The sequence below is a fragment of the Sinocyclocheilus anshuiensis genome, unplaced genomic scaffold, assembly GCF_001515605.1.
Source record: "Sinocyclocheilus anshuiensis isolate Anshui unplaced genomic scaffold, SAMN03320099.WGS_v1.1 scaffold860, whole genome shotgun sequence".
NCBI lineage: Eukaryota > Metazoa > Chordata > Actinopteri > Cypriniformes > Cyprinidae > Sinocyclocheilus > Sinocyclocheilus anshuiensis.
In genome coordinates, this window is record NW_015548288.1 from 874021 (window position 1) to 883389 (window position 9369).

Consider the following 9369-nt stretch of genomic DNA (forward strand, 5'->3'; position numbering starts at 1 on the left):
ATATATACAACTTAAATCACCATTTTTTTCCCCCTGATGTATTATAAAATTCATTAATTTAACATTCTTTTTCCTTGATGCCATGTATAAAATATAAAATACATACTTTGAAGAAAAGTCCACTCCTTCCCCGTTTCACAGACAATGCTTAAGCCTATAGTCCCAGACTAAAATGCATGTCTGAGCTGTTTTAACTTAACTGTTTTGAAACTTGCACTGACATAGCTTAAAATATGACAATTGCCATCGATTTGTCTCAAGATGCATGACAGTAATGTTTTTTTTTTCTTCTAAGGCACGTTTATAAATGATACATAAATGTTCTAACTGAACTATGGCCTAACCTAACCTAAGCCCTGTCTGTTAAACCAGGCCGAAAAGTTTATTTTTGGCCAATGAAGCTTTTAGCAATTATTTCAAATGCATCTGAGCACTCTACAGAATAATCTAGAAGCAATGTGAATGAACACCACAACAGCTTAAGCAGCAAACTTTGCAAAACACAAAATGTATGTCACTGGAGGTAACCATTACTAATAAGAACATAATGATTGGAAGTGCTTCTTCCCTCCTTTTATAGCAATCGGTCTGCTCTTACAATCTAATTAGTATGATAGTGATTTCACCTGACTAGTACTCGTTCACACTTTCACTTGTGCTGCTGATATGATTAGTCAGTTAATGTTAGCTGGTCATTTTGTGTCAGGATCAAAAAACTGTGATTTTTTTTGTTTTTTTTGTTTTTTTTGTGAAAAGTTTATTTTTGGCCAATGAAGCTTTTAGCAATTATTTCAAATGCATCTGGGCACTCTACAGAATAATCTAGAAGCAATGTGAATGAACACCACAACAGCTTAAGCAGCAAACTTTGCAAAACACAAAATGTATGTCACTGCCAAAACTTTTGATCAAACATTCAGCTCAATGTTGACAGACAAAATGTACTTTTCAGCACTAACATCCCTTTTAGCAATCACATGACACATTTGGTAGCAACAAGGGCCGAGAACTTTTCCCTCTATGATTTATTTAAACAGAGATGGATCTTGTTTCATATATACACATTTAATACCTAATACTCACCTAAAACTATGGATATGTAAAGTAGGGATTAGTACATTTCCCTATATTAAATTCCTGTAAAAGTAAATGATTTTCCATTCATGTTTACTGAATAACTGAGACATATTGAACAACAATGGATCTGACTAACCGTGTGAGTCAGTCGTACCATGTTTTTAAGGTTGAACTGATTAACTAATGTTTTACATAAGGACAGTGTTTCTTTGTAGTGATGTTGTAGAGTATGTGTGAAAGGAAATGTTTCAGCAGCAGGCTAAATCTGTATGCATTCAGAGCTACAAATGAAAGATGCTTTTATTTCCTTTTAATGAGAGGTAAACAAAGATATGGTCTATTAATGAGTTCATTCAAACCCTGTTTCTTTCTGAGGCACAGCACATGGGGACAAACATGCACGCTTAAGAGCCTCTCTCAGCTGCATAAATATTAACAAGGATGTGCAGGCCATTAAAGGGTGCACATGCAGGAAACATCCTGATGGTTAAATATTAAACCTGCAATGTGTCCAATCCTCTGAGAGAACTCTTATATATACAACTTAAATCACCATTTTTTTCCCCCTGATGTATTATAAAATTCATTAATTTAACATTCTTTTTCCTTGATGCCATGTATAAAATATAAAATACATACTTTGAAGAAAAGTCCACTCCTTCCCCGTTTCACAGACAATGCTTAAGCCTATAGTCCCAGACTAAAATGCATGTCTGAGCTGTTTTAACTTAACTGTTTTGAAACTTGCACTGACATAGCTTAAAATATGACAATTGCCATCGATTTGTCTCAAGATGCATGACAGTAATGTTTTTTTTTTCTTCTAAGGCACGTTTATAAATGATACATAAATGTTCTAACTGAACTATGGCCTAACCTAACCTAAGCCCTGTCTGTTAAACCAGGCCCATACGTTTTTAAGATGCTTTGTCTCAGATAAGTTTTTATGGCACACATAAATTTTAGTTACGTTTTTAGATGTACAAGTTATTAAATGTGAATTCTTACTCTCAATATCACAAACCAATATTGTGATGAAGCAATAACAGTTAGGAGAAAACTTTGTGAATCTTAGTTGTACCTCAGTATACAGCTGAGTTTAGTGTTTAGTGACAGAACAATGTGGATTCATTCAAGATTTAAAATAATATTTGAACTGTGCTAAAAATTTAATTATGAAAACACATGGTCAGTGGAAGCCATGTCCTTCATCGCCATAGTCATCACTATAGAACAGCACTATAGAACAAGTTTTATTGTTAGATAAGATTAATTGGTAATATGTCTGATTTTTCTTCCTCTTTGTCTCTTAGGCAAAATCTCTGTACAGTCTAGTTCTGAACATATTACAAGCAAAGGTGCCTGCTTAAAATGACTTGGGAATCAATTTAATTGGCATGTAAGATTAATGTTGCTCTGGACATCTGCACAAAGTATGTTGTGTGTTCATGGAAAATACAACAAACAGTGAACCTAACAAAATTAGTGGGAAAACAAACAGCATGTTGGGAGGTTCGATTCCCTGCATGGAATAGCCTGTGTATACATTGTGTGTGTACCTGTGTTCTTGTGGGATTTTGTTGGTATGTGTCCCAGACTAAGAGGTTTTGAGAATGTACTTGTCATGTGCCTGGAAGCTGCGTTCACACTGTAGAAACCCTAGAGGTCTTTGATCCACAGTGTGGGAGATGCCATGGGTCACAGATTGCATATAGTTCTGTGAGTGTGGTCTTTCTTTGTATGGCTTTGTACTCGTTTAAAGCCTTAAAGAAGCTTAAAATAATGCTTTGTTTGGAACAGGCAAGTACTTTAGTCAAGGACTCAAGTTCTTGGCTGGCACTGCATTTTAAGCACTGGCATGTGAGTACAATATGTTACAGTAAATGTTGTTACTTTTTCTGATTAAATTTTTTCTTTATTTAAATATTTTTGATTACAAAGAGAACAATAGCTGTTATTTGAGAACACAATGGCTCAGCTAGACAATGATTCAATTTAAATCCTAATTTACACAACATAATGATGGACTGAAAAGACAAAGAAAACAGATGGCAAGTGCTATTCATGTTGTTTAAGGCTCCTGAAATGGATCTTTATCTAATTCAGAACTTTTTTTGATGTAGTTTTTCTGTATATGAGGTGCAAAACATATATTTTTTATAGTGCTTTGCATAATATTTTTGGTAAAACATTTGCCATTGGAAACATTCTCAAATATTATGACATTAATTCAGATCAGTTAAATTAAAAGAAGGAAAGAAAGAAAAAATAAATGTCATTAAATTCTGACTTGTTTTTATTCACAGGTCATCTTATCCATTGGTGGTTAAAAGTTCCTGCGTTCAAAAAAAACAGGTGGTTGATGGCTCATCAGGTTAAGTATAAAAGTCTTCCAACAGGCTATCTCAACTCAAAATGTGCACTACGCAAGAATACTCTTAAAGGGATATTGTTACATGCTTTTATTGTGTGGCAAAAATGCCATGAGAGAGAATTATGTATAATGTATTTTAGTCCTTTATTTTAGAAATACAGCTGTGTTAAGTCAGGAAAATACAAACTCAGAGACTTAAGGAAAAAAGTAATGTATGGGTTTTATTTGGCTTCATTGAATATCTTGGGAATGGAGAGGTATTTAGACATTCTATTCAACTATTTCAGAACTATGTTTGGATTAAATGGCAACTTTGATAGCAGTCCAATGCATTGGGGATGACCTGCCAGCCTTTGCCAGATATCATGTCATCTGGGAATGCTGCTATTCTTCAAAAGCACTTTATCAACCACTGACATTTGGCCCAGGGAACATATAACATGGAAAACAACTCACTGATTACCTGAACTCAGACCTCAGAAAAATCATTCATCAGGACAAAATGACCTTTTGAAACATGTTAATGAGATTTCTCTCCTGGACTTTATTAGGCTCCATATTTTAGAGAGGCCTCATTATCATGCTTGCTGCTATTGATTAGCTAATATAAAGATTATCTGCTTTTGATTAGGTTTTTATTAGAGTTATTTTCTTAATGGTATTGTATGCTGGCAATGTGCATTTTCTATAGCCCTTTCCACTCCTTTTTTGGCATGGGAAAAGGGTGAAAGGGTGTTTAATAACAAATGGCTACAGGTTACAGCTATACAATAACAACTCTAAAAATTGCTGACATTTGAAATGTACTGTATGTGAATATGTGATCTATATATGTACATATACTTGAATGTTTATATATGTTGTCAGTTTTTTATTTTTGTATTATTTTACACATGCATCTCAGAGAACACAGGGCTTCAATGCATTTATAAGTTGTCCAATGAATGACCAATACTGATGTGCTTACAGAATCGCTAAGTGCTTATCTTATTATCTCAAACAAAAAACATTGCGCATAACAAGGGTCCTCCATTTCCTGATCTGCTCTTTCTCCTCAATGAATTATTATCCGAATACACAAACACTATCAAATGTTACTTTAGCAGTGGCAGGATGTTTGTGCTTATAAATATGAATAAATCTTAGAGTTATCCAATCTTATCTGTGATGGTTTTATTTAAGATGCCAAATTTGATATAAAGTGATCCTGCTGTGCTAAATGATGCTTTACTGTGAAAAACCTCCAGTTTTCAAACATGAATTCCTTGAGATATTTCTCATCATTACACATCAGTTGAATGGGTGGAAATGAAACAGTCCATTGAGCATTTCTATGGTAGTTCCTATTAAAACCTCATTTAAGCTAAATTGAAGTTGGTGCACAGTCATTGATCAACATTCTGTAGTTTATCTTTTTGTGAAAATTAGTAGTTAGAACACAATAAATCTGAAGTAGAACTCACTGAGAAAGCTGCAGTAATAAGTAATAGGTTTGAGAAAGCAGGGAATGAGGGATGATTAAAGGTGATTGGCTAGTGTCTGCAGATTTAAGCTAAAACAGAATGATGAATTGGTTAGAGAAAAGGTGTTGCTTGGGTTTAAACATTGGTAGGGCCATTTTAAAACCAATCAAACCATATACGTACCATTTTCAACTCCACTGTGAAACTACCTGTTAGAACTCATCAGTTCTTGTTTAGAAAATATATAAGGCAGGATGTTTGTGCTTATAAATATGAATAAATCTAAGAGTTTTGAGATCTTGAGTTATCCAATCTTATCTGTGATGGTTTTATTTAAGATGCCAAATTTGATATAAAGTGATCCTGCTGTGCTAAATGATGCTTTACTGTGAAAAACCTCCAGTTTTCAAACATGAATTCCTTGAGATATTTCTCATCATTACACATCAGTTGAATGGGTGGAAATGAAACAGTCCATTGAGCATTTCTATGGTAGTTCCTATTAAAACCTCATTTAAGCTAAATTGAAGTTGGTGCACAGTCATTGATCAACATTCTGTAGTTTATCTTTTTGTGAAAATTAGTAGTTAGAACACAATAAATCTGAAGTAGAACTCACTGAGAAAGCTGCAGTAATAAGTAATAGGTTTGAGAAAGCAGGGAATGAGGGATGATTAAAGGTGATTGGCTAGTGTCTGCAGATTTAAGCTAAAAGAGAATGATGAATTGGTTAGAGAAAAGGTGTTGCTTGGGTTTAAACATTGGTAGGGCCATTTTAAAACCAATCAAACCATATACGTACCATTTTCAACTCCACTGTGAAACTACCTGTTAGAACTCATCAGTTCTTGTTTAGAAAATATATAAACATTTGTCCTCCTTTTATACATAAATTAGTACAAACAACTTTGGTTTGATGATATTAAAAACAAATAAAAACAACAACAACAATATTAATAATAATAATACATATATAAAAATATTTTACATTTTTTAAAATCATGGACAGCACGTTCAGTTTATACAGTGTAAAAATAAATGCATTCATAAAATGAATTAAATTATCTTAAATGTAAAGGCTTGAAACTTTAAGGTTCTAACTTTAGAGAGTGTAGATATTGGTTGTTCTCTCTCTCTCTCTCTCTCTCTGTGTGTGTTTGTGTGTGTGTGTGTCTACACTTCCCAGTGCCATCTGCAGTGGCTCATGTCAGAGCAAATGCGTCAACAAGCATAAACATAGACCGCACGCCTAGTACATTTAATTTATAAAGTGAAATAAATATGCCCTTGCATACTTTTATGGATGAAAGCATGACTCAGAAACACCCGATTACTGTGCATTCAGTCACAAATGAGATTGTTAGAAATACTTGTCAGAATAGGGAGTTAACTAGTTAACTGAAGTTCGGGAGCTGGGCCACCTCATCCAATCACCTCACTTCAACTTACTTACTGTATATCAGGCCGACCCTTCAGCACTGTTTGCCTCGTCCTCTTCCCTTCTAGGTTGAATGGGGGGTCTTAATCGCTCGGTCGCACATAACCGAGACAATACCCCCATCCTGAGTCTCCGAGCCACCAACATGGGACACCAAGATCAACCTGTCATCATTTAAGTTTTCTGCCGCAAAAGCTGTCATACATCAGCTTGAATGTGCGAGCATGACATTTAGATAATCAAACAATTTCTTAGTGTATATCACAGGAAAGGAAGTCTTTTAAGTTTCTATTTCATTCATGTTTCATGAGGGAAAACTCAAATTGACCTTACACTTATGGTTTTTTGGGTAACGTATCAACTTCTTTCATATGCATCATTTTGCGCAGTTCTGAGACTTTCGATTTTTGTTAGTGAGTTTATCATTGATTATGGGTTACAGATGAGGGTTTTACTGAGGAAGAAAATTTTGACTGACTCATGCGTTTATCTAACTCCAATCAAAGCAATCTATATTGAAACAAACAGTTCAAAAATACAAATTCTACTATTGCTACTACAAATAATAATTATAAAATAAAATGAACTCTACAAATTAATAAAAGAAAACAAATTATACATACACTTGATATTAAATGCTATTTCTGATTTGTATATTACATTTAATGGATTACACATAATGAAACATTTGCAGTAAAAAGTGAATCATTTTGTGTTCATTCAGAAAAGCTCCATTTATTCACACACACACACACACACACACACACACACACACACAACTTATTTTATTTGTATTTTGTATGGCCTCGATAACAACTTGCATTGTTTTTAGGTACTTTTCCACAGTCTCTGTTGTTGTTGACTTCCAGATCATTTCTAGTTGTTCCCAATGACTCGCTTTTGATGAAACTTTTGATTTGCAGTAAAAAGTGAATCATTTTGTGTTAATTCAGAAAAGCTCCATTTATTCACACACACACACACACACACATGTTGGTATATGTGGTTTACGGGACTCTCCATAGGCGTAATGGTTTTTACTGTACAAACTGTATTTTCTATCGCCCTACACCAACCCTAAACCTACCCCTCACAGAAAACTTTGTGCATTTTTAGATTTTCAAAAAAACACCATTTAGTATGTTTTTTTAAGACTTTTGAATTACGGGGACACAGGAAGTGTCCTCATACCTGTGTCATAGGCCTGGGCGATAAAACGGTATCAATATTTATCGACGGACCTTCTTCGATATCGATATAAAAAATGTTCGATATAGCGCACGATATAGGCACGTGCTATGAGTGACGCAGACAGCACACACAAACACGAACATGAGTGCTGTGCCTGCCTGTGATGAGGAGATTGTGAGTAAAGAATGAATATTAGTCGAATTTAAAATAAACATTTGCATTTGAATGTTAGATGTGCATCAGGGAGCGTCATCAGTGGAGCATGCGGTTATAATGATGTGAGTGACCTTGTTTCATTTTAATGTTTTGTTAGTCTAGCCCACGAGACGCGCAGTTGCTGCCTTATTCATTTAACATACTAGAGAAATATAGAAGCTCAGTGCGGAAAAGATCTTGACTGGGTTAAAACCGAAACCAAGCCATTCACACAAAACGCATATTCAGCGCACTTTTTAGACGGACAAATATGACTGCTGCAGTCGCGTCTCACAGAAGAGATGTAGGCCTATAGAAAGCCATGCAAAGTTAAAACAGTTTAAACTTTTAGAAAACACCCAAACTTTAGTTAGTCAGAAGAACTTTCCCCCGAACAAAGGCCTGCTATTGTCAATGTGCTATCATCAATAGGTGTCAATGATCTCATTACATTTTGGCTGGAATTTTGAACGATTCCCGCTCATCCACATACTGTATGAGGCCACCCACAAGCAAATCCGCATGTAATGTCTCGGTTCACAGCTAACTTTTAAGGAATGTGGGCTTTTGCAAATGGCAAATGTTCTCAGCTGTTGGGACCAATCAGTCTTGCCAGATTTCCTAATCTAATCTAATGCCTATGGTCTCATGCCTTTGACTGAACTGTGCTGAGTTGAATGTGCAGTTGGGTGCATCTGTGCACACATGGTTTGTTTGTTTAAGTAGGCCTATGCTCTTAGGTGTCATATTGGGAGACACATTGCCAGCCAATGTGCTCAGTCCGAAATAGAGCATACTTTATGCTTGGCACAAAGCATTGTGTCAGTGTTAACAGAAGCTGACATGGTGCTATTAATTCAGCACTGTGATGCCTATTAAATCAATCATCTGTTAAAGGTGGGGTAAGCGATTTTTCAAAAACGCTTTAGAAAACTGATTCGGGCCGACTAGCAAAACAAACTTGTGGCCAATCAGCAGTAAGGGGCGTGTCTACTCATGATGTGGAGGAGAGAGCGTTCAGTGCACAAGGACGGACATTAGTGAGCCGAGCGACAGAAAGATAGAGATGGCAGATAAAAAACAAAAGAGGAAAACGTCTGCGGAACAAAAGAAGGCTTAAGGCAATAAGGCAAGAAGTAGGACCCGTATAAATATCGGATCAGCTTTCCAGCGCTGGAGAGAACTCAAGGAGCGGAAGGCCTGCGATCGGTTGCCGAGGTTGCTTTGTTTCTTCTCGATAGGTGAGGAACACTGTGTCTGCGCCGCAACAGCTAAAGTCTGTCTAGTTAGTACACTGGACTCGACAAAGCGACCGTTGAAAATCATTTGAAATTTGTGTCAATACGTCATGAATAGAATGCAGCAGCAGCTTTCTGTCAGGGATTTGTCGTGTCGTGCCGCGCCGCATCCAGTGTAGACCATAGATATGTATGCAGTATATATCTATGGTGTAGACAGCATCACTGATTATAATGAGTTCCATAGTATTTTGTCGCACCGCTCCACTCGCGTCCGGTGTACAGACGAAACATGCTACCTATCAGATTGTGCTACCAAAAATATTTTGTTTTAAGGGTAAATTTAGGGTAAGGGTAGGTGTGGACGGGTAGGTTTAGGGTAGGGTTAGGTAT